This window comes from Accipiter gentilis, unplaced genomic scaffold (genome assembly GCF_929443795.1).
Source record: "Accipiter gentilis unplaced genomic scaffold, bAccGen1.1, whole genome shotgun sequence".
NCBI classification, from domain to species: domain Eukaryota; kingdom Metazoa; phylum Chordata; class Aves; order Accipitriformes; family Accipitridae; genus Astur; species Astur gentilis.
The window spans coordinates 966,554-974,718 of record NW_026061008.1 but is presented as its reverse complement, the minus strand read 5'-3'; positions in this window follow the sequence as shown (position 1 = coordinate 974,718).

Sequence of the window (8,165 nt, the reverse complement as noted above, 5' to 3'; positions counted from 1 at the left end):
CGTAGGGCCAGCAGGAGTACCCCGGCGCACCAGTAAGGGTTCCAGTACAATCCAGGAATACCTGTGGGTATAGCAAACGTACCGCAGAGTACCTGTGGGTGTACCGGTACTACCCCAGATTGTCGGGTAGGGGGCCAGGCCTACCGCAGAGCATCAGGTAGGGATACCGGGCCTAGCCTGGAGGGTCAGGTAGGAATGTCTGGTCTACACAGCACGCCCGTAAGGTCAGCAGGTGTACCCCAGCGAACCAGTAAGGGTTCAGGTACTACCCTGGAGTACCGGTGGGTGTACCAATACTACCGCAGAGTACCGGTGGGGGTACCGGTACTACCCCAGCATATCGGGTAGGGGTGCCAGGCCAACAACGGAGCATCAGGTAGGGATACCGGGACTAACACGGAGGGTCAGGAAGAATGTGTGTTCTATACCGCGTGCCTGTAACGTCATCAGGTGTACCCCAGTGAACCAGTAAGGGTTCACGTACTACCCCGGAGTACCGGTGGGTGTACTGATACTACCGCAGAGTAACGGTGGGGGTACCGCTACTACCCCAGAACATCGGGTATGGGTGCCAAGCCTAATGCGGAGCATCAGGTAGGGATACCGGGTCTAACCTGTGGGGTCCGGTAGGGAGGCCGGGTCTAGTCTAGCGCGCACGAAGGGACAGCTGGTGTTCTCTGGCGCATCACAAAGGGTTCCGTTCCAACCCCAGAGTACCGGTGGGGGAACCGGTTCTACCTTGAAACATCGGGTAGGTATACCAGGCCTACCCCGGCGGGTCAGGTAGAAAGGGTGGGCGTAAAGCGGCGCGCCCGTAGAGCCAGCAGGTGTACCCCGGCGCACCAGTAAGGGTTCCGGTACAATCCAGGAATACCTGTGGGTATAGCAAAACTACCGCGGACTACCTGTGGGTGTACCGGTACTACCCCAGATTGTCGGGTAGGGGGCCAGGCCTACCGCAGAGCATCAGGTAGGGATACCGGGCCTAGCCTGGAGGGTCAGGTAGGAATGTCTGGTCTACACAGCACGCCCGTAAGGTCATCATGTGTACCCCAGCGAACCAGAAAGGGTTCTCGTACTACCTCGGAGTACCGGTGGGTGTACCGATACTACGGCAGAGTACCGGTGGGGGTACCGGTACTACCCCAGCATATCGGGTAGGGGTGCCAGGCCAACAACGGAGCATCAGGTAGGGATACCGGGACTAACACGGAGGGTCAGGAAGAATGTCTGGTCTATACCGCGTGCCTGTAACGTCATCAGGTGTACCCCAGTGAACCAGTAAGGGTTCACGTACTACCCTGGAGTACCGGTGGGTGTACTGATACTACCGCAGAGTAACGGTGGGGGTACCGCTACTACCCCAGAACATCGGGTATGGGTGCCAAGCCAATATGCGGAGCATCAGGTAGTGATAGCGGGTCTAACCTGTGGGGTCCGTTAGGGAGGCCGGGTCTAGTCCAGCGCGCACGAAGGGACAGCTGGTGTTCTCTGGCGCATCACAAATGGTTCCGTTCCAAACCCAGAGTACCGGTGGGGGAACCGGTTCTACCTCAAATCATCGGGTTGGTATACCAGGCCTACACCGGCGGGTGAAGGTAGGAAGGGTGGGCGTAAAGCGGCGCGCCCTTAGGGTCAGCAGGTGTACCACGGCGCACCAGTAAGGGTTCCGGTACAATCCAGGAGTACCGGTGGGTATAGCAAAACTACCGCGGAATACCGGTGGGTGTACTGGTACTACCCCAGATTGTCGGGTAGGGGGCCAGGCCTACCGCAGAGCATCAGGTAGGGATACCGGGCCTAGCCTGGAGGGTCAGGTAGGAATGTCTGGTCTACAGACCACGCCAGTAAGGTCAGCAGGTGTACCCCAGCGAACCAGTAAGGGTTCAGGTACTACCCTGGAGTACCGGTGGGTGTACCAATACTACCGCAGAGTACCGGTGGGGGTACCGGTACAACCCCAGCATATCGGGTAGGGGTGCCAGGCCAACAACGGAGCATCAGGTAGGGATACCGGGCCTAAAACGGAGGGTCAGGTAGGAATGTCTGGTCTACACCGCGCACCCGTAACGTCATCAGGTGTAACCCAGTGAACCAGTAAGGGTTCACGTACTACCTCGGAGTACCGGTGGGTGTACCGATACTACCGCAGAGTAATGGTGGGGGTACTGCTACTACCCCAGAAGATCGGGTATGGGTGCCAAGCCTAATGCGGAGCATCAGGTAGGGATACCGGGTCTAACCTGTGGGGTCCGGTAGGGAGGCCAGGTCTAGTCCAGCGCGCACGAAGGGACAGCTGGTGTTCTCTGGCGCATCACAAAGGGTTCCGTTCCAACCCCAGAGTACCGGTGGGGGAACCGGTTCTACCTCGAAACCTCAGGTAGGGATACCGGGCCTACCCCGGCGGGTCAGGTAGGAAGGGTGGGCGTAAAGCAGCGCGCCCGTAGGGTAAGCAGGTGTACCCCGGCGCACCAGTAAGGGTTCCAGTACAATCCAGGAGTACAGGTGGGCATAGCAAAACTACCGCGGAGTACCTGTGGGTGTACCGGTACTACCCCAGATTGTCGGGTAGGGGGCCAGGCCTACCGCAGAGCATCAGGTAGGGATACCGGGCCTAGCCTGGAGGGTCAGGTAGGAATGTCTGGTCTACACAGCACGCCCGTAAGGTCAGCAGGTGTACCCCAGCGAACCTGTAAGGGTTCAGGTACTGCCCTGGAGTACCGGTGGGTGTACCAATACTACCGCAGAGTACCGGTGGGGGTAGCGGTACTACCCCAGCATATCGGGTAAGGTTGTCAGGCCAACAACGGAGCATCAGGTAGGGATACCAGGCCTAAAACGGAGGGTCAGGTAGGAATGTCTGGTCTACACCGCGCGCCAGGAACGTCAGCAGGTGTACCCCAGTGAACCAGTAAGGGCTCACGTACTACCCCGGAGTACCGGTGGGTGTACCGATACTACCACAGAGTAACGGTGGGGGTACCGCTACTACCCCAGAACATCGGGTATGGGTGCCAAGCCTAATGCGGAGCATCAGGTAGGGATAGCGGGTCTAACCTGTGGGGTCCGGTAGGGAGGCCGGGTCTAGTCCAGGGCGCACGAAGGGACAGCTGGTGTTCTCTGGCGCATCACAAAGGGTTCCGTTCCAACCCCAGAGTACCGGTGAGGGAACCGGTTCTACCTCGAAACATCGGGTAGGTATACCAGGCCTACCCCGGCGGGTCAGGTAGGAAGGGTGGGTCCAAAGCAGTGTGCCCGTAGGGTCAGCAGGTGTAACCCGGCGCACCAGTAAGGGTTCCGGTACAATCCAGGAGTACCGGTGGGTATAGCAAAAGTACCGCCGAGTCCCTGTGGGTGTACTGGTACTACCCCAGATTGTCGGGTAGGGGGCCAGGCGTAGCGCAGAGCATCAGGTAGGGATACCGGGCCTAGCCTGGAGGGTCAGGTAGGAATGTCTGGTCTACACAGCACGCCCTTAAGGTCAGCAGGTGTACCCCAGCGAACCAGTAAGGGTTCAGGTACTACCCTGGAGTACCGGTGGGTGTACCAATACTACCGCAGAGTACCGGTGGGGGTACCGGTACTACCCCAGCATATCGGGTAGGGGTGCCAGGCCAACAACGGAGCATCAGGTAGGGATACCGGGACTAACACGGAGGGTCAGGAAGAATGTCTCGTCTATACCGCGTGCCCGAAACGTCATCAGGTGTACCCCAGTGAACCGGTAAGGATTTACGTACTACCCCGGAGTACCGGTGGGTGTACCGATACTACCGCAGAGTAATGGTGGGGGTACCGCTACTACCCCAGAACATCGGGTATGGGTGCCAAGCCTAATGCGGAGCATCAGGTAGGGATACCGGGTGTAACATGTGGGGTCCGGTAGGGAGGCCGGGTCTAGTCCAGCGCGCATGAAGGGACAGCTGGTGTTCTGTGGCGCATCACAAAGGGTTCCGTTCCAAGCCCAGAGTACCGGTGGGGCAACCGGTTCTAACTCAAAACATCTGGTAGGTATACCAGGTCTAGCCCGGCGGGTAAGGTAGAAAGGGTGGGCGTAAAGCGGCGCGCCCATAGGGTCAGCAGGTGTACCCCGGCGCACCAGTAAGGGTTCCGGTACAATCCAGGAGTACCGGTGGGTATAGCAAAATTACCGCGGAGTACCTCTGGGTGTACCGGTACTACCCCAGATTGTCGGGTAGGGGGACAGGCCTACCGCAGAGCATCAGGTAGGGATACCGGGCCTAGCCTGGAGGGTCAGGTAGGAATGTCTGGTCTACACAGCACGCCCGTAAGGTCAGCAGGTGTACCCCAGCGAACCTGTAAGGGTTCAGGTACTGCCCTGGAGTACCGGTGGGTGTACCAATACTACCGCAGAGTACCGGTGGGGGTAGGGGTACTACCCCAGCATACCGGGTAGGGTTGCCAGGCCAACAACGGAGCATCAGGTAGGGATACCAGGCCTGAAACGGAGGGTCAGGTAGGAATGTCTGGTCTACACCGCGCGCCAGTAACGTCAGCAGGTGTACCCCAGTGAACCAGTAAAGTTTCACGTACTACCCCGGAGTACCGGTGGGTGTACCGATACTACCGCAGAGTAACGGTGGGGGTACCGCTACTACCCCAGAACATCGGGTATGGGTGCCAAGCCAATATGCGGAGCATCAGGTAGTGATAGCGGGTCTAACCTGTGGGGTCCGGTAGGGAGGCCAGGTCTAGTCCAGCGCGCACGAAGGGACAGCTGGTCTTCTCTGGCGCATCACAAAGGGTTCCGTTCCAACCCCAGAGTACCGGTGGGGGAACCGGTTCTACCTCGAAACATCGGGTAGGTATACCAGGCCTACCCCGGCGGGTCAGGTAGAAAGGGTGGGCGTAAAGCGGCGCGCCCGTAGGGTCAGCAGGTGTACCCCGGCGCACCAGTAAGGGTTCCGGTATAATCCAGGAGTACCGGTGGGTATAGCAAAAGTACCGCGGAATACCGGTGGATGTACCGGTACTACCCCAGATTGTCGGGTAGGGGGCCAGGCCTACCGCAGAGCATCAGGTAGGGATACCGGGCCTAGCCTGGAGGGTCAGGTAGGAATGTCTGGTCTACACAGCACGCCCGTAAGGTCAGTAGGTGTACCCCAGCGAACCAGTAAGTGTTCAGGTACTACCCTGGAGTACCGGTGGGTGTACCAATACTACCGCAGAGTACCGGTGGGGGTACCGGTACTACCCCAGCATATCGGGTAGGGGTGCCAGGCCAACAACGGAGCATCAGGTAGGGATACCGGGACTAACACGGAGGGTCAGGAAGAATGTCTGGTCTATACCGCGTGCCCGAAACGTCATCAGGTGTACCCCAGTGAACCAGTAAGGGTTCACGTACTACCCCGGAGTACCGGTGGGTGTACCGATACTACCGCAGAGTAACGGTGGGGGTACCGCTACTACCCCAGAACATCGGGTATGGGTGCCAAGCCAATATGCGGAGCATCAGGTAGTGATAGCGGGTCTAACCTGTGGGGTCCGTTAGGGAGGCCGGGTCTAGTCCAGCGCGCACGAAGGGACAGCTGGTGTTCTCTGGCGCATCACAAATGGTTCCGTTCCAAACCCAGAGTACCGGTGGGGGAACCGGTTCTACCTCAAATCATCGGGTTGGTATACCAGGCCTACACCGGCGGGTGAAGGTAGGAAGGGTGGGCGTAAAGCGGCGCGCCCTTAGGGTCAGCAGGTGTACCACGGCGCACCAGTAAGGGTTCCGGTACAATCCAGGAGTACCGGTGGGTATAGCAAAACTACCGCGGAATACCGGTGGGTGTACTGGTACTACCCCAGATTGTCGGGTAGGGGGCCAGGCCTACCGCAGAGCATCAGGTAGGGATACCGGGCCTAGCCTGGAGGGTCAGGTAGGAATGTCTGGTCTACAGAGCACGCCCGTAAGGTCAGCAGGTGTAGCCCAGCGAACCAGTAAGGGTTCAGGTACTAGCCTGGAGTACCGGTGGGTGTACCAATACTACCGCAGAGTACCGGTGGGGGTACCGGTACAACCCCAGCATATCGGGTAGGGGTGCCAGGCCAACAACGGAGCATCAGGTAGGGATACCGGGCCTAAAACGGAGGGTCAGGTAGGAATGTCTGGTCTACACCGCGCACCCGTAACGTCATCAGGTGTAACCCAGTGAACCAGTAAGGGTTCACGTACTACCTCGGAGTACCGGTGGGTGTACCGATACTACCGCAGAGTAATGGTGGGGGTACTGCTACTACCCCAGAAGATCGGGTATGGGTGCCAAGCCTAATGCGGAGCATCAGGTAGGCATACCGTGTCTAACCTGTGTGGTCCGGTAGGGAGGCCAGGTCTAATCCAGCGTGCACGAAGGGACAGCTGGTGTTCTCTGGCGCATCACAAAGGGTTCCGTTCCAACCCCAGAGTTCCGGTGGGGGAACCGGTTCTAACTCAAAACCTCAGGTAGGGATACCGGGCCTACCCCGGCGGGTCAGGTAGGAAGGGTGGGCGTAAAGCGGCGCGCCCGTAGGGTCAGCAGGTGTACCCCGGCGCACCAGTAAGGGTTCCAGTACAATCCAGGAGTACAGGTGGGCATAGCAAAACTACCGCGGAGTACCTGTGGGTGTACCGGTACTACCCCAGATTGTCGGGTAGGGGGCCAGGCGTAGCGCAGAGCATCAGGTAGGGATACCGGGCCTAGCCTGGAGGGTCAGGTAGGAATGTCTGGTCTACACAGCACGCCCGTAAGGTCAGCAGGTGTACCCCAGCGAACCTGTAAGGGTTCAGGTACTGCCCTGGAGTACCGGTGGGTGTACCAATACTACCGCAGAGTACCGGTGGGGGTAGCGGTACTACCCCAGCATATCGGGTAAGGTTGTCAGGCCAACAACGGAGCATCAGGTAGGGATACCAGGCCTAAAACGGAGGGTCAGGTAGGAATGTCTGGTCTACACCGCGCGCCAGGAACGTCAGCAGGTGTACCCCAGTGAACCACTAAGGGTTCACGTACTACCCCGGAGTACCGGTGGGTGTACCGATACTACCACAGAGTAACGGTGGGGGTACCGCTACTACCCCAGAACATCGGGTATGGGTGCCAAGCCTAATGTGGAGCATCAGGTAGGGATAGCGGGTCTAACCTGTGGGGTCCGGTAGGGAGGCCGGGTCTAGTCCAGCGCGCACGAAGGGACAGCTGGTGTTCTCTGGCGCATCACAAAGGGTTCCGTTCCAACCACAGAGTACCGGTGGGGGAACCGGTTCTACCTCGAAACATCGGGTAGGTATACCAGGCCTACCCTGGCGGGTCAGGTAGGAAGGGTGGGCGTAAAGCGGCGCGCCCGTAGGGTCAGCAGGTGTACCCCGGCGCACCAGTAAGGGTTCCGGTATAATCCAGGAGTACCGGTGGGTATAGCAAAACTACCGCGGAGTACCGGTGGGTGTACCGGTACTACACCAGATTGTCGGGTAGGGGGCCAGGCGTAGCGCAGAGCATCAGGTAGGGATACCGGGCCTAGCCTGGAGGGTCAGGTAGGAATGTCTGGTCTACACAGCACGCCCGTAAGGTCAGCAGGTGTACCCCAGCGAACCTGTAAGGGTTCAGGTACTGCCCTGGATTACCGGTGGGTGTACCAATACTACCGCAGAGTACCGGTGGGGGTAGCGGTACTACCCCAGCATATCGGGTAGGGTTGCCAGGCCAACAACGGAGCATCAGGTAGGGATACCGGGCCTAAAACGGAGGGTCAGGTAGGAATGTCTGGTCTACACCGCGCGCCAGGAACGTCAGCAGGTGTACCCCAGTGAACCACTAAGGGTTCACGTACTACCCCGGAGTACCGGTGGGTGTACCGATACTACCACAGAGTAACGGTGGGGGTACCGCTACTACCCCAGAACATCGGGTATGGGTGCCAAGCCAATATGCGGAGCATCAGGTAGTGATAGCGGGTCTAACCTGTGGGGTCCGGTAGGGAGGCCGGGTCTAGTCCAGCGCGCACGAAGGGACAGCTGGTGTTCTCTGGCGCATCACAAAGGGTTCCGTTCCAACCCCAGAGTACCGGTGGGGGAACCGGTTCTACCTCGAAACATCGGGTAGGTATACCAGGCCTACCCCGGCGGGTCAGGTAGGAAGGGTGGGTCCAAAGCAGTGTGCCCGTAGGGTCAGCAGGTGTAACCC